General features: G+C 46.0%; 1 long non-coding RNA gene across 1 annotated transcript; it reads right to left on the bottom strand.

Annotated features, from left to right (window-relative positions):
* Window positions 1-21,288: 21,288 nt before the first annotated feature.
* LOC122463889 lies at window positions 21,289-24,663 on the bottom strand. The gene is made up of 3 exons (XR_006287612.1): window positions 24,523-24,663; window positions 22,699-22,852; window positions 21,289-22,418 (listed from the first exon to the last, which is right to left on the bottom strand). It is a non-coding gene; the product is annotated as an uncharacterized LOC122463889 (long non-coding RNA).
* Between the last annotated feature and the right edge of the window lie 2,584 nt (window positions 24,664-27,247).

The raw sequence follows: 27,247 nt of genomic DNA, 5'->3' as shown, positions 1-27,247 counted from the left end.
CCCCCTTAGCTCTGTCTGTGTCTCCCCCCTTGCCCTGGAGCTGCGGCCCTGCTCCTGGCCCCAGTTTGGGGGTAAGGGAGCTGTGGACCAGGGTAAAGGGTCCACCCCACTGAAAAATTTGGGGACCACTGTGTTAAGTAGATGTGGTCTGTTGTGTGGGAAAAGAATGGCTCTATCTGAAGCTCATTTGTATCTTGTAACTAAGGACAATAGCTGAAGTCTCTCTTCATAAAGGACTTTTAATTTGTGGCAAAAGTCTGGAGGAAGTTTTGTTTTTGTGGTGAGGAAGGACCATGGGATGTTGAAGGCCAAAAGTATAATTGGCTTCCAAGAAAGCATTTAGATGAGTTCATAGAGGAGAGTGTCTATTAGCTAATATCGCCAGGGATGCAACACCATGTTCTTGGTGTCCCTAAACCTCCAACTGCGGAAGCGGATACTAGTTCACTCAAAATTGCCCCATTCTGTTCATTCCCTCTGAAGCACCTGGCATTGACCACTGCCAGAAGACAGGATCCTGGGCTAAATGGACCATTGGTCTGACCCAGTAAGGCAGTGCTTATGTTCTTCAGCAATTCTAGTCAACAAAGCCCTCATGTTTGTTTTTTCTCACTGTGCACCTGAGGGCTGTAAGGATCAAATTATCTTTGTTTTACAAATGCAGAAACAAATGTGATTTTTTTTGCAGGCTCTCTAATTAGCGTCCTGGAAATATTATTTATTCACCCAGCCTCTGCTGCTGGTTTACCACCTTTGTTTTTTATTCTGGATGAGTCTCCTCCAGCAGCCCTGGAGGTTTTTTGCCTTCCTCTGTAGCATGGGGCATGGGTCACTTGCTGGAGGATTCTCTGCTCCTTGAAGTCTTTAAACTATGATTTGAGGACTTCAATAGCACAGATATAGGTGTGAGGTTTTTTTTGTAGGAGTGGTGGGTGAAACTCTGGCCTGCGTTGTACAGGAGATCAGACTAGATGATCATAATGGTCCCTTCTGACCTAAATATCTATGAATCTTGCTGGAGTTCCATTAAGCTACTGATTCTCCATGTCAGTTAGCTGGCCATCACACATCCAGCAGAAGTGAGTATGTTAGAAGCAGGACTGCTGAGCTGCATGCCCTTGGAGTTTTTAAATTTTCCACCCGAGGTGTGGCATTGAGTCCAACTTCCATTGAAGCAACGGCTAAACTCCCATGGCTGCAGCATTGAGCACTATCATACAGAGGTAGTGGACCGAAGTCACCCTGGTGTAACTCCATTATAATTATGGGAGTTAAACCAGGGATAAATTTCACTCTGTCTACCTAAAGATTAACATGCTAGACTGTATTCACGAGCCCTGAGTTCTGTGCTTGGTTCTGTCACTCACCTCTCCATGGGACACAGCGTCCAACACTTTCAAAACTGGCCACTGCTTTTGGGTGCCTACTGTCACGAAGCCTGCGGGAGTCCAGGCCTTGTACCCCTCTTCCTGGGATTCACCATGACTCTCAGCCAGCCAGTAAAATGGAAGGTTTATTGGACAATAGCAACACTGTCTAGAACAAAGCGTATGGATACAACCAGGACCCCTCAGTCAAGTCCTTCTGGGGGGGCAGGGAGCTTAGACGCCAGCCTTCGGGTTCCCTGCGTTCGACTACCTAGCCCAAACTGAAACTCCCTCTAGCCCCTCCTCCTCTGGGCTTTGTCCCTTTCCCGGGCCCGGAGGTCACCTGATACCTTTGTTCTCCAACCCTTTCGCTCTCACCTTTCAGGGGGAAGGGCCAGGCCATCAGTTACCAGGAAACAGGGTGTTGGCCATTCTTTGGGTCCAGACCCCTGCACACACCTGCCCTCTCGGGCTCTGCAATAATCACACACCCTTATCTCACCACCTAGATACTTAAGAACTGCATAGGGGAAACTGAGGCACCCCCACAATATTCAGAGAAAACATTAACAGTCCCACTTCGTCACACCTACCTTGAGACAACTTAAGGGGCCTAACATTCTAGACAACGCTGAACACTCCATCTCTGGGTGAAGGTCAATGGGTTCTGCAGAGGTCCAGGTCCTCTGACAATCAAGCCCAAGTTGTCTCAAGTCAGGCAACTGGTGGTGGTGCACCCAGAATCAGTGGCTGCTTCTGAAAACGTGCTACAGAGCTCCTCTGTGCCTCAGTTTCCTCATCTACAGATTAGGACTAATACAGTAATAGTCCACATATCTATTCAAGGGACACCATAATAGGGCCTAATCACATCAGCCACACCATCAGAGGCTCATTCACCTGCACATCTACCAATGGGATATATGCCAGCAATGCCCGTCTGCCATGTACATTGGCCAGATCGGACAGTCTATGCAAAAGAATAAATGGACACAAATCAGATGTCAAGAATTAACATTCAAAAAACCAGTCGGAGAACACTTCAATCTCTGGTTGCTCAATTACAGACCTAGAAGTTGCAATACTCCAACAAAAAACCTTCAAAACCAGACCCCAACGGGAAACTGCAGACTTGGAATTAATTGGCAGACTGGACATTATTAGATTAAGCTTGAATAAAGACTGGGAGTGGATGGGTCATTACACCAAGTAAAAACTATTTCCCCTTGCTAATTTTTCCCCTACTGTTACTCACGCCTTCTTGTCAAGTGTTGGAAAGAGGCCATCCTGATTATCACTACAGATGTTTTTTTTCCTCCTGCTGATAATAGCTCACCTTAATTGAGGAGTCTCCTTATAGTTGGTATGGCAACACCCATTTTTTCATGTTCCCTGTGTATATATCTTCCTACTGTATTTCCCACTGCATGCACGTGATGAAGTGGGTGTTAGCCCACAAAAGCTTATGCCCAAATAAACTTGTTACTCTAAGGTGCCACAAGTCCTCCTTGTCCTTTCTACTTTTTGGGTTGTATGTGCGGGTTAATTCACGGAGGCGAAGTACTTTGAGATCTTCAGATGAAAGGACAAAGATTTATGCGGTTTTTTCATGTAGTTTATAAAAGTAGGGTCGTGGGCTTTTCATGAATCAGTCTTTATTTGCAGAGCAACAAGTGAGCACATGAATAATACATACACAGGCTCAAAGATTTCACTCATGTTTTTAATGCTTTCTTTCTATCATCTTCTTTAGATTCTCCCATTTTACTTGTTTCCCTTTCTTTCTACAAGGACAAAAAAGCGGGGTGGGGAGAGAGACTTATTTGGTATTTTTTCATAATATGGAGAGAACTGCAAATCAGAAGATCTGACGATACAGTAATCACTTTTTCTAGGATTCCATTAGAAGCAACCAGTGAAGCAGATAAAAGCCAGTTTTCAGCTTTCAGTGTGTTGTGTAAGTGAAATCGCTCAGATATGGAGGCGGCTTTCACTTTTAAAGAAAATTTCCTGAGGGGGAGTGTATCTTCTCCATGGGCTCTACCCTCCCCCCCACAGTAATCCTGGAAATAAGAGTTTAGAGATCCACCCACCCACCGAGCAGGAAGCAGTGCTGATTCTAGCCTGCCTGGCAGTCACATGATGTAACGTGCATTCTAGGAGTGAGTACTTTGGTAACCTTCAGAGGAAAAAAAAGTAGTGAGCATGGTTCTCCGTTCCTCCATTTCTGCCCTTGGGGGAAGGACTGAAGATGAAGGGCAAAGGTGACTAAGACACCTTTGTGATCCACATAGTCTGGGCCTACCTTGTTTCCCCTTGGTAAGTTACAGCAGCCTTGAAGCTGCTCTAACTTATGCTCTTCTTCCCAAGGCCCCTCATGTGGCACTCCAGCCATATCTTCTCCCCATCTTCCACTTGGCACCTATACCAGGGGCTGGGTGAAGGGCTGGTAGAGAAACCTTACACCAGTTCAACACTGATTATGTAGGCCCCTTGAAGAAGGGACATTTGTCCCCTTTAAAGGCTCTTTGTTCTGCCTCCTTTGGGCCCCAATAGCTTTTTCATGCCTTCAGAGAAATTGAGCTTGTCGAGCTGTATTGAGGGGGGAAATCCTATTGTGTAAAAAAAAATGGAGGTTTGTATTAGAGAGAATATTTGATTCAAGGGAAGTAATGACTAATACATCAAAAGAGGAGACTTGCTAAAAACACAGAAGGAGTCCAGAGAGGGCATTGGGTGTGAATTTGATTTTAAAGTTAGACAGACCAAGCCTGCCATCCTCATCCAGGAATGGGAATTCTGTTTAGCTAAGAGCCCGTGGATTGGTTGGTCCCAGTGACTTAAATATGCTTTCTTCAAAGCACTTCCACAAGGCTGTTTGAGAAGCCAAAGTTTAGCAGAGCTAGCTATTGCATGTTGTACACCCTAGGTGTCACTCTAAGATCAACAAGGAAAACAAAACTCATTCCCTGCTCACTGAGAACATTCTCATCTTCGGAGAACCAAAATCCTCTTCACTGCAGGGAGCAAACTCCTCCCTGGACCATTTTATAGCAGAGGCACTGTGCCGCCGATGGTCCTTAAAACCAAAAGGCCAGATCCTCAGCTGGTGTAAATCTACAGAGCTCCATTTAAAAAAAAATGGTGCAGTGCCAAGCTGCACTAGCTGAGGATCTGGCCCACAGAATAGCAAGTTGCCACAAAGATGCTTCACGGAGGGCCAGGGCTTCCTCTAAACCTTCTGCAGCAAGATGAACAAAGACATTTCACTAGCCTTTAATGAAGTTATTTGGTCTTCGTTACACACAACTAACTGCTTCCTCAGACAGGAATAGCGGTAGGACACGCTGTAATGCAGCATGCTGTGTCATCTTCTGCAGGCTTTTACTTCTCAAGTGGCGTGAAAACAAATCGGTGTAATTTCACATGTGGATGAACTTATAATAGAGAGTGTCACGAAATAGTAGGCCAGATCCTCAGATGGCAAGCAACAGAGCTCCATGGACTTCTGATCCTCAGTTGATGTAAATCAGCCTAGCACTGGACTAACACTCCTGTCTTTGAATCTTTTTCAGGGTAGCACATTTAAATCTAGACTCACCAATTAATAGCCTGATTATGGTTTAATCAGATGGCTGAATTCAACTAGAGCAGAATGGGGCCCCTGGATCAAATCCACCAGCTCAGCAGAGTGCTGCAGGGTAAGGCAGGTGGTTCTTCATTTCCCTTTACTCGTGGCTGGATGAAGCTGTCTCCCAATACCATGCTCATACAGTATTTCACCCTTGCAGGGAAGGCACAAATCTGTGGAGGAGGGGCACGATCAGCCTTCCTGGCTGGAGGAGCTTTTAGCTCTTTCCTTTAAGGGAGAAGAAGGGAAAATTAGCAGGACCTGATTCACCACTCAGTTGTTCCAGCTTTTTTGCCACTATGCCCCCCATTGGAGTAAAGCAGCAGTGAATCAGGTCTACACTCAAGGAAACACTGACGAGTTACAATCAGGCAGTAGAGAGGGACATAATCCATGGAATTCTATGAGGCAATGGGAAGCAATGGAAGCCCCATCATTTGGGACAAATCAACAGCGTGGCTAGAGTATGTGCTGTAAGGAATAATTCTGCACTGCGTGAGGCACCCACGCCTGAGAGGGGCTGAGCAGTTCTTGCCACGACAGTACGCCCATTGCCATCAACACGTTTGATCCGCCCCACTCATTCTCATGTTATAAGGAAGAGCATCCTGGAGAACTACACAATTGCTAGTGTAAGCGAAAGGAGAACCAACTGCAAAGAGGATTGGGATGCTCAGCACATTAGAAGGTTGGGCACTTGATGTAGGACCAGATCCTCAGCTGGTGCAAACTCTTGAAGTCACTGGAGCCATGCTGATTTGCACCATTTGAGGCTCTGAGCCGCATTGCCCATATTACAGTCCTTTCTCCCATCACTGAGTAATGAGTAGGAGCCTTTAATTGCTATAATTCTCTGATCCTCCTCTCCCTGTAAGAAGAGACAAAAAGCCAACCAAATAAGGAAATGCAGGAGACCCGGCAGACAGGGTCCATTTCAGAGTCTGCTTCCGCTCTAATTACTGCTGCTTTGGCAAGATCGCTTCTGAGATGAAAAGTGCATTGTCTCAGTCACCATAGCCTTCAAGCAGCCACAGTTCCATCCCACAAGAGCATCCTCTGTCCTTTACTTTCCTTCATCCCTGACCTGCAGAACTGGCATTTCAGGGACCAAGAGAATGAGTTCTAAACTAAGTCAAAGTCTCTAGACTAGATCCTCAGCTGATGGAAATTTGGCCCAGAAGCAGTTAGACTTTTAGGGAGTGGTGGGGCGAAGAGTGATGCTTTTGTTCCTTGATCTATTTTATTTTATTTTTTTTAAGTGCAGGGTCCATGATTTCTCTTTTGAAGAAGCATGAGGTGTTTGTAGCGGTAGTGTTTGTTGGTTTTTTTTTAAATCTGGTATTTGCTTTTAGGTCACATCTCAGAAGTCTGCTGAAGAATCTATTACTGAATCTTGTGGTCATGTGACCAAGAAGGTGCTCAGGATTCAGAGCCAGATCCTCATCTGGTGTAAATCAGTGTAGCTACAAAGTTTAATGTTAGTGAATTATTTTATCCACGGCAGTCAATAGAGCTGTGCTGACTCACAGGTCAGGGTGTAGTCAGATGTGTTTCTTAACTATCCAGTTAGGGAGAGGTTTAAGGTTCCTCCGGAATCTATGTTGAAAATCTCAACTACAAGGCTTCTGATTTTCATGTTCCAGGGTAGATCAAATCAGTTTTGCTTTTGGAGGTCCCCAATGCTGCTGCTGCCCTGGAAACAAGGGTGTCATTTAAACTAAAAGATATCAGTAAGCCAGTAATCTGTTCGTGGACACTGCCAGGAATTGCACTTTTGCTATGGACTGATACTTGATGGCAGTAGGACTCATGCAGGTGACTACAGACGTAATAGATCAATCAGCACCAGCAGGACCGTTCACTCAAGATGACAAACTGTCACCTAGGTCTGTTTGCTTTATATGGAGTTATCACTCAGTAAGTTTTGAAGCCTGGCTCTGTGAATATATAGGTAGTAAAATCCTGTATGAAATCATATCTGTTTACAGTTCTTTTGCTTTCCCTTACAAGTTAACTTTTTATTTGAAGTCTAACTGGGGCTTGGAATTCTAGTGACAGAAGGACAGAGTTCTTGCTAAAAGAAAACGAGGACTTGTGGCACCTTAGAGACTAACCAATTTATTTGACCATAAGCTTTCGTGAGCTACAGCTCACTAGTTCTTGCTGTTTTATTTATATATAGTGCCAAAAGTACAGTGGGCAGATAGCCTCTGCCTTGATATGATCATAGATCCAATCTCGCAAACAGCCCTGGAGAGGTAGACCCTCATGCCATCATGGAGACCTATTGATTTCAGTGGGATGCCACATATTGGGCAGAGTCAGGGCCATAATCACGTAAATGGTGCTACTAAATCTACAATCTAGGCGCAGTCCTACAACCAGCGAGGTTAATTTGAGATTTGCCATCAGCTTCAATTCTGTGGGCACAAACCCAAGCCCTTGGTTGTATATTATGAACAAAACTACAGTTAAAAAAATACCACCAAGAGAGGTTACATGCATTTTGGTACATTAGAGCATTTCTTTTAATAATGCAACATCTTAGTGAAGTAATAAGCTACAAGCTGCTTTGAGAATGCTTTAGGTTCTTGCTGCTTAAAACAGAGCTGTGTGATTTTTGGGATAGCTCTGGAGTGCAGAGTGAACATGCACTTTTACAAGATTTATAACTAGGGCTCTAGTTCCAGATATACGTCTGTACATTTTTAAAGTCACACCACACTCCCGGAACCAGTGAAGACCTTGCATAACCACACCAACAAGTAACCCAGAGGGACGCATCTGGTATTGAACCACCACCTGCCTAGTAAAGCAACACTAACAGTGCAGTTCTGCTGGGTTAACCGAGAAGACATCCAGACGCTCTTTCTGGTTTAACACTCCAGCAACTACTGCATGAAATATGAAAAGCTGCTATCTTCCCTGCCCAGCGGGTTAGCGAGATTATTAACCATTGCAAGGAACTTCAACAGCTCACACGAGCTCAATGGTATTTTTGCTAAATGGATTCAGCAGTGCCATAGCACAATGTCTGACTATACAAAATGACTAAAAACCATAGTTCTATATAGTACTGAAAACTCTGGCTAACCCTCATCGTATACAGCTGAACAAGGGATCCTTTTTGCTCAGACACACTTACCGCATCAGTACCCCTGAAAAAGTTTGACTAAGTGGAGCAATAACTAAACTGAGGGTTCATCAACTGGATTGGTGATACACCCTATAAAGAAAAAAAATAATGAAGAGTCCTTGTGGCACCCTAGAGACTAACTAATTTATTTGGGCACAAGATTTCATGGGCTACAGCCCACTTCATGAGATGCCCTATAAAGAGTATCCCTTAGTTGATTAGACTAATAGTTTCAATGACCATTCCAGCATTATGTCACAGGATGGGGAGTATGAATTTCTGGGTAAAGTTCTCTCCAGCAATCTGTATATGGGTAAACTTAAGAGAGCAGCTATAGCTACTGCACTGTGCAAGTCCTACGTAAAACCTCACTGCAGTAGAGACTGCAGCAAATGGGTTGGACATGACCTGTTAAAGATGCAGTACATCATTTCTGCCCTTCAGACATACCTCATCCCCTTTGCTGCAATGCTGTCAAAGAAACAGCAAGCTTAACCCTTTGGTGCAAACTTCAACACTGCATTGGAAAAGGAAACAGACATCTGACGCAACGTCTAAGCTGAAACCACTGGGACATGGGGGGCTGGGTTGATGCAGGATGCTTTTGTGTTTCAAAGCAAAACAGTTTCCATAGATAAGGCCAGCAGATATTTCAGCTGGCAGCTTCTCAGCTAGGAAGTGCTTGCTGCAGAGAGAAGTTTGTCAAATTGCCAGCGTGGCAGTCTAGACTCCTGGATCCTCCGGATTCAAAGAGCTGGTACAATGCAGACATGACAGTGCAAGCTTCACCCAACCCATCAGTGTTTAGATTGTAAGCTTTTTGGGGCACAGGCTGTCTTCATTACTATACATGTGTACCTTTCCAGCACAATGGGGCCCCGATCGGGATTTCTCATTGCTAGAATTCTCTCTCACTGACTGCTGAGCATTAACCGGCCCTACACCTCCCTCCACTCACAGCCCCAGAGCTAGGAGATGAGGGAGCATGGACAATGACTGGCAGCTCAGCTACTCTTGGCTGCCTGGTGGCTCCACAGGGAGCTGTTGCAGGCAGTGTAAATTAGAGCAGCCCCAGGAGCCAGTCCAGAATTTAGGACGAACTAAGCCACCTTTGTCCTCACCCTTCCTGAGAGGCGCAGCACAGAAGCTGCCATTCAGCCTTCACCTAGGTGCATTTTTCTCGGAGAGGCCTATGGAGTTTATTAGCTGCTGAATGAGTAGCTGTACCATGCAGACAGAATTGATACTGCCTTGATTGCAGGAACTCCCCAACAACATCAAAATACTGCTTGAAGCAATTAAAAAATTTTAATATATATATATTAAAAAGAGGTCAAAATAGGGTTGCAAACACAAGCAAAGGGGACCCTTTGGGCATAAGCATGACACAGGAACATAATGGGGAATAGGCATTATTTTGTATTCACATTGGAATCTGAACCAATGGGTAAGGAAAAGATGAATGCAGGCCCTCTATTCAGTTTCTCCATCTGTACCTTTGCCAGATGACTCAAGGATCTCATCAACAGACAAGGATTTGCCTGCAGTCTGAGCAGGGAACTGGGATTAGGCTTCAGGGTTTTATGACTGGGGAAGGAAGACCGAAAAGGAAGCACATCTGACACAGTAGACATTAAACAGAGCATAAACAAGGAGTTGAGCACTTTGCATACATAGACTTATTTTAAGAGGCAGAGATGGAGGCCAAGCAGCAAAATCCACATCTAGATAAGCTCCCAAAACAAAAAAAACAAAAAAACTCAGAATGTTTGCATAACGGTTTTTGTTCCAGCCCACTGTGGACTTAGGGATGATCAGAATGGATGTTTAGAGCCAGATCCTTAGCTGATATAAATTGGATTTTGATGGAACTTTGGTTTTCAATACCTCAGGTCCCAGTTTTGATTTAGAGGAGGAAGCAAGCGATTCCTCCAGGATCCCCGATTTTTCCATCTTCCTTTATCCCTTTCTCAAAGGCTTATCACATGGGCTTTCCCTCTGATGAAGAGGGTTGGACAAGGCTAGACCAGAGAAGGCTCTCTTTCCACAATACCCCCAACCTATGCTAGCTATAGGTGCTCAGTCTGAAACCCCTTAATTTGGGGTCTGGCATAAATCCCAGAAGCTGATGAGGACACTGTTTTCAAAGGTGGCTTCTAATTTGGGGTGATTCCATTCCTAGGCAGCCAGGTTGAGACACCCTGAGCCTGATCTTTAGAAGCACCAATCACTCAGCACTAGTTGAGTAGAACAGGATGTAGCCCCTCCTAAAAAAAAAAATCACATCTAGTGGTCAGAGCAAGGGACCTGCGAGTCAGAACTCCTAAGTTCCATTCTTGGCTCTGGAAATGGAAATTAGTGGTTACAAAAGGGGCCCCCCTTGTCTCAAGTTGGACAATCAAGATCAGCCTACTGTTGGAAATTTGGACCTTTAGCAGTTTCCGAGTCTTCATCCACAAATCTAGAATGTACTGTGCAAGCATCTTTTCAAGCTGCAAAATGTGATTGGCTTTCCAAGCTTGTTTCACAGGAACTCTTACTTAGATCTACAATCCTTAACTAGAGTTCAGGTACCATGATTTGTGGTGGCACATCAGCTGAAAAGTCTGTTAATCCCCCATATGTGATTAGGTGCCATGTCAAAGAATGAGGATGCACAGATGTTCTGACCAAGACCAGTGAATCTGAGGTATAGTTCATTTAAAGTGTTTTAAATCAGGCTAACAAGAAACCACAAAGACAGTGTCTTTATAGAAAGGTTCCAGCTATCTTCAGTACTTGGTCACAGACAAATTTGTCTGCCATAACTTATGCTGGTAATTTGTTATAGATTCTGTACACTGGCCCCCAGCTTCTGATATGCTAGGGGCATTTTCTCCATTAGTCATCCAAAAAAAAAATCAGACAAATTGCATGGCATTACATTATTGGACTGAAAGTTCAGGAATAGATTAATGATAAAGAGAGGAGACTGGTCTGTAGTGCACCAAATCTCAGGAATACATTGGAGGACTGGTAACAAAAGGGGATAATCTGAAGTAGGGGGCAAAACACTGCCCCCTTTTTTGAGTGGAGAGGGTCCTATGGCAGGGAGCTATTGAGGTTCTGCCACGCAAGGGGAGGAGCGGGATTTATGGTGGCCATGCAAGGGGTAAGCACACATGGTACAGAGCCCAGCTCCATGGGGGAGGTGTAGAAGCAGGAGCGTTCCCTGCTCCATGGATCTTCCTGTCTTTCCCTCCCTCCATCAAGTGGCTTCTGTATGTTTTCACTGCAAAGCGAAGGTACAAATGTAGCACAGGTATACTTACCCATGCCATCTTTAATCTAGCTAGTATGGGTAACTATAGAGCAAAGACAGGGCAATGTGAGCTTGTACAAGTCCATTGGGGACCCTGGTACATACTCTGGACACTAGCCCCTGCTACCACACCCCACCTGTGCTACCTAGATGAAAGCCTACCTATGCTAGGATCACATCTTCCCCTTGCAGTGTAGCCATGTCCTTAGAAGTGTCATTAGGCTGGAGGAGGGTATGCTTCCTAGGAGAGAGGGTTCTTCTCTCATGAAGAACCCAAGTCAAGTTATTTGGTACAGATGGGGAAAACTGACAAACCTTGGGGCTAAGTGACTTGCCCAAGGCTACAGAGGAAGTCTGTCAGAGCTTAGCATGGAACTCAGGAGGACGTGGTTGCTAGTTGTCCACTCACTCAGAACCCTGCAATCACTCCAACTTAGTACATGAGCAGCACCCCAATTGACTTAGCCATTGACACTGTAAGCTGGAAAGAAGAAGAGGTTATTTTCAAGAGATTAAAGGTTTTTGGGGGCTTACTGATGTATCTTTGATACTTAAGGACCATCAACTTGCTGTTATCTACCCCTGCACAAGTGTGTCATGTTTTTCCTGCCATGGTTCATTGCTGTAAGCCTCACAGACACTGACTGTTCTGCTACTGATATTCAAAAGCAGGTTAGATAGATGATCTTGGGAAAGATACATGTGTTGTATGGATAGAGGCTAACAAGATTTACCCATCTATTGACTCACCAAGCAATAAGTAAGCAGGTAAGATTTGATCATAGTAACAGATCCTTCTCTAGAATCAAATTTTGAAGAATCATAGGATTCAAGTAAAGTTCCCTAGCCTCATTCCTGCTGCCATTTGACATTTCATCAGAGGTATTAAAAAAAAGCTTAACAAATATTGTAAGTATTAGCTGTGGAGAAGTACATGTGACCCCCTTCCACCCCCCAACATGCACAGATCCATGAAGCGCATCAACAAATATTGGAACAATACACTGAATAGAAAACATTTCAAACAGAATTACCAGTTATTTAAATATTCATGGGGCTACATACGACTAACAACATATTTTGATTTATAAGCCTTCACACCATGGACCTGATTTTTCCAGTCACTCAGGGCCAGATCTTGTGCTGCTGGAATCAATGGCAAAGCTCCCATTGACTTTAGTGGAGCAGGTTGTTGTGATGACCTGATTCAAAGCCCACTGAAGTCAATGAAAAGACTCCCAGTTTCTTCAGATGAGGCCTTGTACCAAAAGAATCTCCACCAAAGTCCATGGAGTTAAACCAATGTGACTGAGACCAGAATCAGACACCGAATCTGTTTTTGATTTGGATACATTCCTTTTTGGTTTGAGTGAATTGCAATAAGGTAGGCAGTGTGGTCTAGAGGATAGGATGCAAGTGGGCCCACTTGCATCCTATCCACTAGACCACAAGGCTTATTCTGATTCTTATTAAGAATCACTTATTAAGTGCAAGGCTTATTCTGATTCTACCACCAAATTGCTGTGTGATCTTGGGCAAATCTACTTCCCTGCTTTGTGTATCTTGTCACTTTAGATGGTAAGCTCTTTGGGGCTGTGACGGGGTCAACTCACCGCCGCTAGCACCTCCAGGAATTAGCTCTGTCCAGTCATGGAGCACCTTTTGCGTGTGGTGCCTTGCCCTTTGTCTGCTCTGCTGCTTTGGGGACCCGCGTTGCTCCCCGCTCGGCAGCGTCCTCTTCAGGACTTTGCCCTCCGGCAGTGCCCACTGCTCCAGTCTCACCTCCTTCTGGGGGTTTAGTGTTATCAGAAGTCTTGAATCTACACCAGCTCTAGTGGCCAACTGCAGCCTCAAGGTCTCGCCCCTTTGTCGCAGGGGCCAGCCACAGCCTGTATCAGGCCATGCTGCTCCTCAGCCAGATGTAGTAGAAGGGGGAAGGGAGGGGTCCCAACCCAGGGACCCTCTAGCAGCAGCTTCTCTGCCCTCCTTCTCTCCCCTTGTCAAACTATTGTCGCTGGGCTGCTTCCTCTTCAGCCCTGTGCACCTGCTCAGCCCTCTGTAGCAAGGCCTGCAGCCTCAGGTTTTCCTGGGCTAGGGCTCCCCAACTCCTTTTACACTTCCCCACTACTGCTCTGTCCAAGGTGCCATCTTTCCACTCAGGACCCAGTCCTCCACCCTTGCCAGTCAAGGAGAAACCGCCCTGCTCCCTTCCTGGGCAGCCTTTATATAGGACCTTGCCCGGTCCTGATTGGTTGCCCCTTCCCCCACCCTGATTGGCTGCTGGTTCACACAGCCTCTCTGGCCTGGTTCAGTCCTTTTCTCAGAGGGTGGGGCTCCTCCCCACCACAGGGGCATGGATTGATTTTGTGTCTATACAGCACCTACCACAGTAGGGCCCTAATATCAGTTGGGACTTCTAGGCAGTATTATAATAATGCCCACATTATAAAGATATTCCAACTAGAGTAACAAGTACCCCTGTGTAAATGCAGCAAGTGGAAATAGCTCATTTAGGACATGTCAAGAGAGCCACTATTCACTAAACTGCCCGTTTCCATGAAGACTATATTGAATTACTATCACCTGCAGCTAGCTTCTTCAGGAGGGGAACTCGGCGAAAGAATGAGAGTTAATTGCCGTGCTAGAGTCTACAAGCTTGGCCCAGTGAAATCCATCAAGAATGGATAGCAGAGGCTTCAGATGCCTAGCTCCTTTCACTTACACAGAGGAATGGCATAGTGAGGGGATATCTTAGGCCATGTTTACACTCACAAGCTTACAGTGGCACAGATAAAGCTGTGCCACAGTCAGAGCGCTCGTTAGCCATGTTACGCCGTCTCCCATCGACATCATAAAACCAGCTCAATGATGCTCTCCTGCCGACGTCGCCCTGTGCACACGAGCACTTATGCCAGCAAAACTTATGTCGCTCTGAGGGTTTTTTCACACCCCGAGTGACAAAAGTTTTGCCAATGTACGTGCTAGTGTAGACATGGCCCAGCCTCCCCCTCTAGAAATGAGCAGGTAAACAGCTGCATCCTAGTGAGAGACTGAATGGGCAGATTGTTTTAATACAGGACACATGAGTGCCAGAGGGCTAGTGTTTTATTTTTAAAATCACGTTTGGGCTCAAAAGTACAGTTGGCAGCCATGTCTGCTGAACCCAGAGCAGCAGTTGCCCTTATAATATGACCTTCAGACATTTGGAAGCCAGTCCATTGATTAGTTGCAAGACATCTACATTTTCTGTTGTAATTCATTTATTTGTTTGCTCTGAGCAGGACTGCTAATCAATGAGCACAATCTGAGGCAGGCAGAAATAATTTAATAGAAGAAAAAATGCTTTCTGGGCGAAAGCACTGCTAATCAAATTGGGCTCAGTGACTAATCAGCATGGATTTCCGTATTAAATGCAATTGCAAGTTTAGAAAGATTGTAGATCATGAATTATTAGAGAGCCTTCCTCTTTACTGCTATTGTTTATTATTTATTGTAGGATAGCTCCCAAGAGTTCCAGTCATGGACCAACGTTGTGCTAGGCACTGAATGTTTCTTTCAAATAAATATGCAGAGCAGGGTTGTCCAAATAAAATTCTATATTGGGATGGTGGTGTACATCTGTGTCACAGTGAACAAAGCTTCCTTTTTCTTCAGAGAAACAGGCTACTAATTACAGCAGGGGCTGAGAAATCAGGACCCCTGCGTTCTCTTCCTGAGGCTGGGGGGCGGGGGGTGAGGGGGACTTACAGCAGGTAGGGCAGGGAATCACGGCCCCTAAATTCTATCACTTCCTCTGGGAGGGAACAGGGGCTAGTAGTTGGAGCAGGGAACTGAAAGTCAGCATGTCTGGGTTCTATTCCTGGTATCATTGTGATGTGCCTCGGTTTACCTATCTGTAAAATAGGGATAGTAGTATGTACAGATCCAAAGTTTAGTGTGAACTTCCATTGTTATTGCTGGCTTTGCCTATCTTGGAGGAACAGCAGCAGAGGTAGCTAGATACTACAGCAGTGGCTGCTTTCAAAATACCACAGATAGGGTGTGATTGGGCCTGATGCTGCTTTTACTGAAATGAATAGCAAAGTTAGCACTGGCTTCAGTGGGAGCAGGATTAGGCTCACCGCATGTGGTCTAACTTCATAGCACGATACTTCGCAGCACAAACAGCTAAAGAGAAAGAATCATGCAGTCAGACATCTATGTCACATAGCCCTGCATCATCTCTCTCTCCCACCCCTCCCCAATGCTAGTCTGCTGGTCTGTGTGAACCAAGGATAACTGTGCCCGACTCCTCCTTTGTTTGCAATTTACATTGTACCGAGGACATGACTGCGGGTAGCATATGGCATTAGGTAATGGCCACAGACATCCATCACCTCCTGACAAGGAGAGGGTTTAATGGAAATGGGGTGTATACCGTGGCCTCGATTGAATTGAAGAAGCGTTGCCACAGCTGTGCATATAAGAGAAGCTACAAGATTTCCTTTTATGACATTACACTGGACACTGACATCGCAATATGCCAGCTTAGAGCGCGCCAGACGCTGGAGTCAGTTGTTAAGAGTCACAGCGGTGTGCACAATGGAGCACCATTTATCCAGGCATTAAAATTCAGAAACACAAAGTGTCATACAGGCAGTGTAACTATTCAGCCAGTGCTAGTCTGGTTCCTTGTGTGACTCGGATGCCTCCATCTCAGAAGGTAGGATAGTCTAGCAGTTAAGCTGTGAGGCTAAGATTGGGGAGACAGCAGGGAACTGACCACTCCCACAGACACCTTGAAGTAGTTACTTAGGGCCAGATCCACAAAGGTATTTAGGTGCCTAGAGAAGCAGATACCCGGAGAGATTTACAAAAGCACTTAAGTAGGTTACCTGCCTAGCTCTCTATGAAAGAGAAAGGGAGGGAGGGGCTTCACTCACTAAACTCACCTGGCACCGATAGGTACCTCAGCACCTTGGTAAATCTCACCTAAGCCGCTCTGTGCCCCAGTTCCCCATCTGTACAATGCGGAGAGCAGCGCTTCCCTACCTTACAGGGCTGTTGCGCGGATAAATACATGACTGTGCAGTGCTCAGATACTACAGCAGTGGTGGCGGTATGAGAAGCGGAGGCAAATTTTCTTGTTCATGTACAGTCCCATCGTTGTCGCCAGAACGCTTGTTATGCTTCTTCAGACACAAATGGATACTTGGGGTCAGAACAGTCTTCATCTTAGAGTTAGAGAACAAAGACAAGAGCAAACAAAAGGAAAGTTGCCATGAGCAACCCTTCTCGGTGTGGTGTTCTGTCCCGTCTAGTGCCACCGAGACCACTTAGAGATTAATGAGTCTGCTCTACAGCCTTAACGAAAGGCCATGCATCTTTCAGCTCATGCAGTAAAGGCTCATGCACTAAGCTTCAGCAGTCCCAGGTTTGATCCCGCCCGCCGACCACCGGGGTCTGTCGGTGTTACAAGTGGGGGCTCGTCCAGGATTTCCACTGGGAAATCTCTGAAGCTCAGCATGCACTTCCTCAGGGAGGGGAAGTATGTAACCCACACTCCTCCTGAGTGTGGTGCTCAGGCCCATCTAGTGGCCCTGAGACCACTTAGAGAGAGATTAAGGAGTCTGCTCTACAGCCTTCGCTAGCGGCCATACGGCATTTAGCTCCAGAGGTCTCAGGTTCTATCCTGCCCACTGACGACCGGGATCGGTCGGGGTTATGCAAGCACGGAACGCCTGTGATAGCCTTGAATGACCTGCACACAAAATGGCAGCCCGTCTCTGCAGACACCAAAGTACACAGGAAAAGGAAGAAAAGGTAGCTAGCAAGATACATCGTACAGCAGACAGATAAGAGGCATTATTCTAAATATATGGGTAGACATTCCTGTGGGGACTTCCATTGCTGTCCTGCTTTGGGGGCAGCTCGAAGTGGTATAATAGGCCCCATAGGGACCTGGCTAGCGGAAGATGCGGCAGGGATGTTCGGAAGCTATTTCAGCAAGATACTTAAATATACACCTAACTGCAAATCTGTGAGCAGTGCCATTGAAAACAGGATTGCAGTGTGGCCTACTGGCTAAAGCATTGGACCAGGGGAGCAGAGTTCTATTCCTGGGCTACTGGCTAACTTTCCAAAAGGTCACCTGATCTCTCCGTGCCTCAGTTTCCTCATTTGTAAAATGAGGGGAATGATACTGACCTTCATCATGTGCTAAGTATTATTGTTTAGTTAGGCACCTGCCAAAGTACCTCAATGAATCAGGGCCTGAATCAATGCATTGCCCAGCTATTCAGTCAGTTACACCAAGTTTACACAAGTATAACAGGAGAATAAGGCGCTTTTCAGCCAATAACTAATCGCTCTGATCTACTACAGCCATTTTCCTCTCACTACCATCTGGACTGAATTTTGACATACAAAGGTAACTCCTGAGGTGGGTAGCCTATCCTCGTAATGTCTGTGGTAACTAACTCTGCTCCCTGCTGATGCATCTATTTCACACTCCATGCTACCAAGGCCTATAAGTGAAACTGCAGACTCATGCCTTTCCCTTAATGAAAGCCTTCAGGACAAGGAGACGGCATGAATAATTCACAGCATGTTACCAGGAAAAGCAGCCAATCTGCAACACAGTTCGCTTTTCTCTGTAGTTTGCTTTGATGTAGGGTTAGCAAACAAATAAGTAAATAAATAAAACCCCACCAACCAACAACAACACAGCAGCTTCCATGCATCGGATCCTGGAGAAGATGAGCTAATTGCTGGAAGAGTCTGACTGTGAAAAATTGAGGAGGGAACATTTCTCAAAGCCGCTTCAGCTCCTGCTTCTTGGAGTGTTCAAAGCAGAGCAACGGAGGGTGAATTGGGTGAAATAACCCCACAAACATCAGCTTCTCTCTCTGTGTTAACATGTGAATAGGACAGGCACATTTTCTAGCTGTCTTATGAGTTGTAGCATAAGGTACCATTTTTAGCTGTTTAAACCAAAGGTGACTAGTACCCACCCTAACAAATCACCTCACAGCTCTTAACCCACCCAGTTCCATAGGCTCACCTGGGAACGCCTCCTTCCCTCCCAAGTGATACAGCTCCAGAGACCCCTCTCCACCAGCCATCTGCTCCTTCTCATTCTCCCCTGCCTTACTTCCTCTGATCGAGCAGAGATGTGACAGCAGCTAGTCCAACATGGCCAGTGTTGGTACCACTCGACCTTCTTTCGTCCACACCCCCAGGAGGAGAGTGATTCACAAACCAGAGCACCCTCTCCTGGCTGGGCACAGCACTGAAGGACCTTCCCCTCAGCTGCCTCCCTTCGGACAGCCAGTCACGCCCTGTGGTGGTCTGGTTCTTCTGGTGACTCAGCCCTCCAGCCAGGTCACATACCATCTCACCCATTCCATGGTAGCAAAGTCCCAGATAAAGGGCATTCAGCACCATCCTGGACATCAATAGGATATCTTCCACCTCTCTTGGGCTCCTCTTCAATCCCTCTCTTCTGTCAGAGGAGGGAGTTTCCTGGCTTCTCCCCTGCAAAACTCAAAACTCCCCCCAGGGGAAGGCTTTTAGTCCCTCTGGGCTCTCCTCATCTCTGTTCTTCTTCCTTAACACCAATGCATAGAGCTACCTCTCTGAAGCCTCACCCCAACTTCAGGACCCACCAGAAGGCTAGCTCCAGTCCTGTAGTTTCTTCTTACAGAGAGCGCCCTAGACCCCTTCCCTTCTGGTCTCTCCCCTTTCTGCCCTGGGTTCCTCCCCAGCTGCGTCCGATAATGAATTGTACCCAACACATCCTCCAAGTGAGCGCACGCTGTGAGCACACAGGCTCCTGTTAATCCTTTGTTAACCTGTGTGGGGTTCTGACATCCCACCACAGCATGTGAAGCCGCAGCTAGAGCTCTGAAGCAGCTATAGACAGGGCATTTCCCATGGGACCTTCTCTGTGGGCAAGTCACAGGCCCAGCCTGTGGGGGCCTAACGTAAAATTGTGCCCACCAGTTCTGTTCTGCTGTGTCTTGGCTGAGTGATCTCTCTCCATCTGCACACAGCGGCAGCCTCACACCCAGACGGAACAGCTGCCTCCATGGCTCATACCAGCCAGCTGTGATTGTGCGTAGGGAAGTGTGGCAGGTGGGCTTGAACCTAAATCTGCACCTGAACAGCAGGATCCGGCTCCAGATCCCAGCTCGAGGACTGAACCTTGTTTCTCTGGAATGGGCCAAACTGGAACCCCTGATCCAAGCATCCCCTGAGCTTTGAGGCAATCTCGGTCTTGGGTCTGATCTTTGTGGGTCACACCATTAGCTGTGCCGGAGCACCTGAGGATGGGGGGTGGGGGAGAACAACGTGGCATTAAGCCACCTCTCTCGTCTCACCAAGGAGCCAGTCAGCAACTGGGAAGCACTGGAGCATAGAAACACCCTAGTCACTCCACCCTTCTGCCAGACATCACTCCTCTGCTAGCACTCTAAGAGAGGAGAGGAGGGATAAGAGCTGCTGCATCACCTCTATCCCACCCCAGGAATCCTAAGGGAGCTGGATGAGCTGGCTTTAAGGAGAGGTGCTGGAGAAGAGTTGGCCCCAAGGATGACACCTGTGTAACCCTGTTCAGGGCTGCCTGATCTACAGAGGCGATGAGTCTGCTATTATGCCCAAGCGGGGATTAAGCTGTGTGCTCTTAGCTCCATGGCTTCAGCCCTAAACGTGGCCATTATACTTCCCCTAAGAAACAGGGCACGTTGAAAACCCATTAAAGATCTGGCTGTGGACGTCGCTAAGGAGTCAGTGGCGTTTAGCATCCTACAGAACAGGGCACCAACCTCTTCTACTGCAGCATGTGCACTGTGCCAAGGTTTGGATGCACAACTTCCTTTTCTATAAGGCAGCTGCATTGTCCCTAGGATCCACTGACATTCACCGCACAAACTTCCCCATCTGCAACTGGCAAAATGCTTTAGCACACGTAACACCTGGGATCCATTCTCAATCCAAAAACCCCACTGACTCCCTGGAGTTACCTCGTACAAAAGGAGCATTGTAATTAAACCTGTCAGACCCAAACACCCAGAATGAATCATTTTCAAACATAATCACGGTTGAGCGCGGGCCTCCGGTTTATGGCTTGCAATGGCCGAGGGTGAGAGGCGAGCGTTTTGCAAACTCGAGGAACCCGGCATAAATCTAAACACAGGTTAAATTTCATTCAACTCTGGTTCTTGCTCTGCTGAACGTCTTATTATGGCAAGCCAGACAGCAGATTATTTTATGAGTCTAACGGAGAGCAGGAAGCAGGGTGAATTGCACTTCAGGGGGGGTTTATCTCCTCTTTCCTGTCTGAGTATGAAAATGGATGTCTGGCGGACTGGGAATGTAAATAAAGCTCCTTTTTCATTTTTGAAAGGACAGAAACACAGAACTCTGGAAATAACCCTGGATTTTGGAAAAAGTCATCAGTTACTGGTCTGACTCTCCTCCCACAGCTGCGGAAGGGCCTGATCCAAAGCCAAAGTAGTCAGTGGAGTCCTTTCCATTGACACCTGTCTTTCTTATCTGGTTATCTGGCCTTCATTTCATCACTCTCCACCCCGTCCGGGTGCCATTATCCCATTTTACTAATGGTAAGGCACAGAGGTTATGTCTACATGGTCATTAGACACCCGTGGCTGGCTGGTGCCAGCTGACTTGGGTTCCCGGGGCTCAGGCTGTTTAAGCGCTGTGTAGACGTTGAGGGTTGGGCTGCAGCCCAAGCTCTGGACCTCTCCCACCTCACAGGGAGACACAGCCTGGGCCAAACATCTACACCGCAATTGAACAGCCCCGGCAGCCCAAGACAGCTCGCACGGGCCAGCTGTGGGTTATTAATTGCAGTGTAGAGGCTAAGGGCTAGCCTAGATGGGGAAAAGGCTCGCAATAGCTGGTGCACACTAGTCTTTGTGTGCATTAACTTAATACATTTTGGCAGTGCATTAAGCTAAACCGCCCGAGGGTGCTGAAAGAGTGTCCACATGGTGAGTTAATGCAGAGTAGCTAGTGCGCTTTCAATCCACATCCTAGCTTACTAAGCACTAACTTCCTTGTTTAGACAAGCCCCCATTGCAACGGGAATTAATTCAGACCTTCATCTTTTCTAGATTGATCTAATGAGTTTTATTCTCTTTAAGGAGTGGGAAGTTACCAGGGAAGGTAAGAGTCACTAAAAATCTCAGGGGATAGAAACACAGAAATATATAGCTTTCATATCTATACACATAAGTGAAAGCGACAGACAGGAGAAGGAATTTGATATATCGGTGTCATCTCTGTAACATGATTTGAGCTGGTCAAAAATATGAGAGGGACTTCATGACAATTTAATGTTTTCTCCTTTCCCTCCTGAAAATGTCATTAAGCTTTGAAAAGTTTCAACCAGCATGAGTCATAAGGACCTTAGTCCATGTTGTCAGAAAGCAGCTACGTGCTTGGGCTACAAAGTCATGTGATTTATCTTAATTTATCTTGTATTGACATATTATGGGCCAGATCCTCAGCTGAAGTAAATGGAAGTAGCGCTGTTTAGGTCATTGCAGCTGTGTCCACCTATGCCAGATGAGGATCTGTCCCAAGATCTTTAAAGGACATGACCTTGAGGGGCTTTCCTGGCTGTAGCAGATTGCTTCCGGCTCCTGAATGAAGGGGTCTAGCATAATAATACCTAGGCAGCAGAATCCAAAGGAAGCGAGATATTTCAATCCATTAAATGTAATCATGTGAGGTTCCAGCGTATGAAATCCCTATGACCCACCTCCGCCAAGGTGCAAGGAGCACACATGGGAGTTACAAGAATCAGTTGCTCAAGATTTCATGAAAGCATCAGCTTACATGCAAGATCCTTATCTCCTTCATGTGAGATGCTTGCATTTCTCATCAAACGGGGACATAAGGCCAGATCTCCAAATCCGTGTAGCTCCCCTGAAGTCATTTACACCATCTGAGGATCTGGCCCATAAACCACCACCAAACCTGCAAAGAACCATAGCATTAAGAACTGGACCCGTCCCTCCCCTACCTGGGACATTCTGCAAACCTTGCAAAAGCTGCTGCTGCATTTAGACCCCAAGGGGCTGCAGCTGATGATACAAGCTACAGTCATTTAATTTTCCTTTATCTTACAGTTCTTCCAATGGAACTTTTCCTTCCCATTACTGTTGGGTGTGTGAGGAAAACGGGATCATGGCCTGGGTTAAGCAATTTTTCGTTTCAACATGCCTTTGATCCAGCATTTAGGAACAGAAACACTCACCGTGCCAAGTCTTACAACAGTCTGCTCTGCATGTGCACCTGCCGCTCGGAAATACAAACGTTCCTTAAGGATAAGTCTTGGGCTCAGCAGCCTTGGTGTTTCAGAGCATTCGATGGATGGCAGAACATCAAACACAGATTCCTCAACTCATAGCCTAAAAACGATACGTTTTACACAGTGTCGTTGTAGCCATGTTGGTCCCAGGACATTAGAGAGACAAGGTACTACCTTTTATTGGACCAACTTCTTTTAAGAGACACACGTTTCAAAAGCTTGTCTCTCACCCACAGCAGTTGGTTGAAGTAATAAGTTCTGACATCTCAAGTGCTTTGCTAAATGAATGCATAGAACGGGAAAACAAATAAATGAAACTGCTCGAGGAAGGGAGAGCTGTTCAGTGAAAATTAAGGCAAGCAATCACTGTAACATGCAGATCCTCTGAAGGCTCCTTTCATTCATTAAGCACATAAACACTTGAGCTATGCCAGCTCTGGTTTTGCTGTGTATTGGCTTTGTGGGGGAGAGAAGAGCATACTGCATGAGCAATGCAGAAGAAAAGTTAGAGACTCTCGCAGTATTTTCTCATCCTATCTTTCAGTCTCCTGCTCTTTAGTGGATCTCACATCAGACTCCCTCCCAGATTTGGAAGTTCAACCCAGGAGTCCTGTCTTCCAGTCACTTCTTCTATTCCGTAGGCAGAGCCTAAAGCCGGTTTTAACTTATGCTGAGATGGTGTGGCCAAAAATGGACCAGCATAGCTCGTGGGCATTCTGGCCATACCCTCTTCTTTCCAGCCATGCTTCTTTTCCTCCACCAGGCCTGCATGGGCTTTACATCAGTGGAGATTTCCCCTTATACTGAGCTAATCCTCCCACAGCTGGTTGAACTTCATTTAGAGGAAGAATATTCCAGTGCTGTACAGCGGTCATGGAGAATCTGCCTCAGGATCTGTATGAATTGATATATTTCTTCCCAGTGAAGGGCACATTATTTGTGCCTAACCTATTCATGCAACATGCGCTGCATTGACAAGAACATACATTGACTCATACTGATCATGTTATACACATGATAAAAATCCCCCTACTCACTAGAGAGGATGGGATGCCCAGAGGGAGAAGAAATCAGACCACAACAGGGTACTAGTCGTTACAGGGCTCAGATGGTATATGCTCATTCCTATTATGCGTGGGACGGCAAATCTAATTCTGTCCCTTGTTGGGAAAATTGTTCCTTTGGTGGGAATGGTTTATGTACCCAGTGGAGTGGCTGGCTGAGATAAAAGTTATGTTTTGCTTGATAATCTTTGCAGAGGACAACAAGCAAGTTACTGCTATGGCTGCTTTTGGTCAATAGTGTATTGTTGATTGGCCCTTGCAATAAAGATGCCGCTTGTTAAAAAAGCTTGAGCAACCACCAAATTCCTAGGGACAAGGTTAATTAATCAAATTTATTTGCATGAAATACTACACAAGGAAGTCCTCATCCCAGTCTCATGCCTCCCATTGAAATTGATGGCAAAACCCCCTGTGGAGGGCTTGGCACCTTACTGCCCCTTTGGGGCAGGGGGATGGGGTGTCAGAACCTCGCCACTCCCAAGTTCACATGCTCACCTCTCTGTGGGCGGCCTGATGGCCTGGATGGGGGGAGTTGGCTCGGGGAGGGAGACCCAGGCCCACCCTCTCCACCAGGTCCTGACCCAGGGCCCTGGTAGTGGCAAATTCCCCTTGCCACCACCTTGGTGGGGATCCTCTCGAAACACATCGTGCCTCTGTGCAGCTCTAATGCCATTTTCCTCTAGAGTTCCCCTGGGTTACTTCCTACCATAACTTCCAGGTCCTCCGTGTCGAGGGGTCTTCCGGTCTGTTCCCCTGCTGTGATGTGCTCCGTTGGGGGGCATGTCCCGACTTGGCTGGCTTCCAGATACTGGAGCACAGGCTGTTCCTCCTCCCTCCAGCTGTCCATCCAGACTGAGCAGCTCTGCAGGCTTTTATACCTGTTCTCCAGTTGGAGCATGCCCAGCAGAGCCTTAGGGGCGTGGCTTCCTCTGCTAGGAAGGAAGGGTTAACCCCTGCGGTACCAGTGCGGGGCCGCTTCGCCCCGTCACATCCCCATTGACTTCCATGGGAGCAATACTATGCACCTATTTTCAGAAGGCCTGAAAAATGATGGGTTTCACTCTAAAGCATGGGGTAGAGAACTCACAAGACCCAGTTTCAGTTCTTGGTTCCCCCACAGACTTTCTGTGTCACCTTGCAGCGTTCAGGGCCAGGTTTTTCTAACTGCTCAGCACCCGCACTTGGGGCCTGATTTTCCAAAGAGCTCAGCTCCCATTTAGGCACCTAAAAAAGAGCCAAATTTTGAAACAGAGCCCAGCATTTTGGGTGCACATTGGATGCTGGTTCTTTTGAAAATCTGTCCACAAGTGTCCCAATCGGGGCTTGCTGGGAGGCACTGGGCTCTTTTGACATTCTGCCCTTACTTAGGAGCTTAAATGAGAATTGAGCTCTTGAAAATCTGACCCTGATTGTGGGTGCTGAGCACTTGAGCATCTGGCCCGTAATCTCTCTGTGCCTCAGTTTGCCGTCTGTGAAACGGGAACAATGCTTCTCCACAGCACAGGGGTGTTGAGAGGATAACTTCATTAATACTTGTCAGATGGCCAGATACTGTGATGATGAGGGTGATATAAACAGATAGAACAGCTTTTAGAAAACATTGGTTGTGCAGGTTCAAAGTTACCTAACTGCAGGTTAGGTAGGACAATACGAGAGGAATATAACGGTAACAGTAACGTTTATGTGCTTTGAGATCTTCTGATGAAAGGTTCCAGACAAGGACAATGTTTTATTACTGTTTTATTCAAGCGAAGGAGCCACATGCTAAAATAAAATACCAGGACAGAGTCCTTGCGGTCTTTTCTTTCAGTTTTGATTTTATTTCTTTGATAAATTATTATACTTAAAAAGAGCCAGGGCCCTAATGCTCCCTTTGCAGCAAGACAAAGTGCATTGGAAATGATCTGCCCATTAGCTAATAGAAAAGATTCATAGACATTCGCTTCAAATGTTCTAATGCAGTTTACTGTGCTCAGATAGCTTAATGATGGAGGGGGAGGGACAAACAGATAAACCGATAGGGTGAAATCCTGCAAAGGCTTGCTCATCCCTGTAAGGACTATTCCTTGAGTAATCCCTGTAAGGACTATTCCCACAAAGACATGATCGATAGCTGCTATACTCAGGAAGACTGATAGACACTTCTACACACTGCAGAAAGTGGCCAGAATGAATCCCCCATTCTGGGTACTGATAAAAACTGTATTCCCATAAGGAAAATGATACATTCATTATTTAACACCTGCATAGTCATAAAGGAATCAAACTAAACATGGTTTGAGCTAAAAAGAAATCTACAAATGGAGGCATGAAAGGCCCAGTGTATAGGCAGGGAGTTTCTTTAAAATAAGCTGAGGAAATGGGAGTTTTTACCCACCGGGACATGTCTTACTGTTTCAGACCAATGTTTCATCTGAGGCCAGATTTTCAAAAGGGCGCAGAGCCAAATTTTCAAGCACCCAGAACCAATTTTCGAAAGAGCTCAGAAAACTCTCATTGTGACACTTATGGCCAGATTCTCAAAAACTCCCAGCAGCCAATGTGCTGAGTACTTTCAAAAATCTGGCCAATTAATTAGATGGCTAAAGGAGAGCTGAACTCTGCTGAAAAGCTGGTCCTGATTATAGGGGCTGAGCAGTTTTGAAAATCCTGGCTCACAGTCTGGTAACCTGTCTCCAAGGGTGACACTATCATTATTCGTAGTAACAATAGTAGATTATAGTAATGATGCCCAGAGGTCACAATCAGAAATCAGGGCACCATTGGACTACAAGTCCCTGCCCCAAGAAGCTCCCAAAACTAGCACAGTATTTTCTTGATGCATCTGAATATTTTACTTTAGTGAAACAAGATTATCACTTGTCTAACCAATTTTGGTCCTTTGAGTTGTGGAAAATCTCTGAAATAAGGAGATTGTGAGATTGGATTTGAACAGTTCACTGTACAATTAAAAAAAACACTCAAAGCATTTAATTATTTTCCTAGTTAATGATGGTGATGGCAAAAGGCACCTCCCTGACACAAATGTGATCACCCTGCTGCATTTCAATCCTCAGTTCCAAAGCATGGGGGTGCTAGAGATTTTCAAAGAAAAGGTGGCCAGATTTTTTTTTTAAAAAAAAGATGAGCAAAACAATGTGTTTCCCCCGAGCATCATTCTCAGAAATGCAAGAACTATTGTGGCTGACATTTTCCAAAATAAACACACATATAAATAAATCCAAACCTGAGCCAAACAACTGGCATGTACAATTTCAGCCTGAGTGGTTAAAAATCTGGCAAAGTTATAAAACAATTGAAAACAAGGTTTCATAATGGGATGGGTCAAATGACCTTAAAATAGGGGATGCTACCAGCCCTGTCTGTAATAAACTATGGAAGGTTCAGCTATAAGATCGTGAATAATGAAGATGTAAGATATATAAGGCAAT

The sequence above is a fragment of the Chelonia mydas genome, chromosome 26 (genome assembly GCF_015237465.2).
Source record: "Chelonia mydas isolate rCheMyd1 chromosome 26, rCheMyd1.pri.v2, whole genome shotgun sequence".
Taxonomy (NCBI): domain Eukaryota; kingdom Metazoa; phylum Chordata; order Testudines; family Cheloniidae; genus Chelonia; species Chelonia mydas.
Note: the sequence above shows the minus strand (reverse complement) of the source record. Positions and strands in the feature narration are given on the sequence as shown.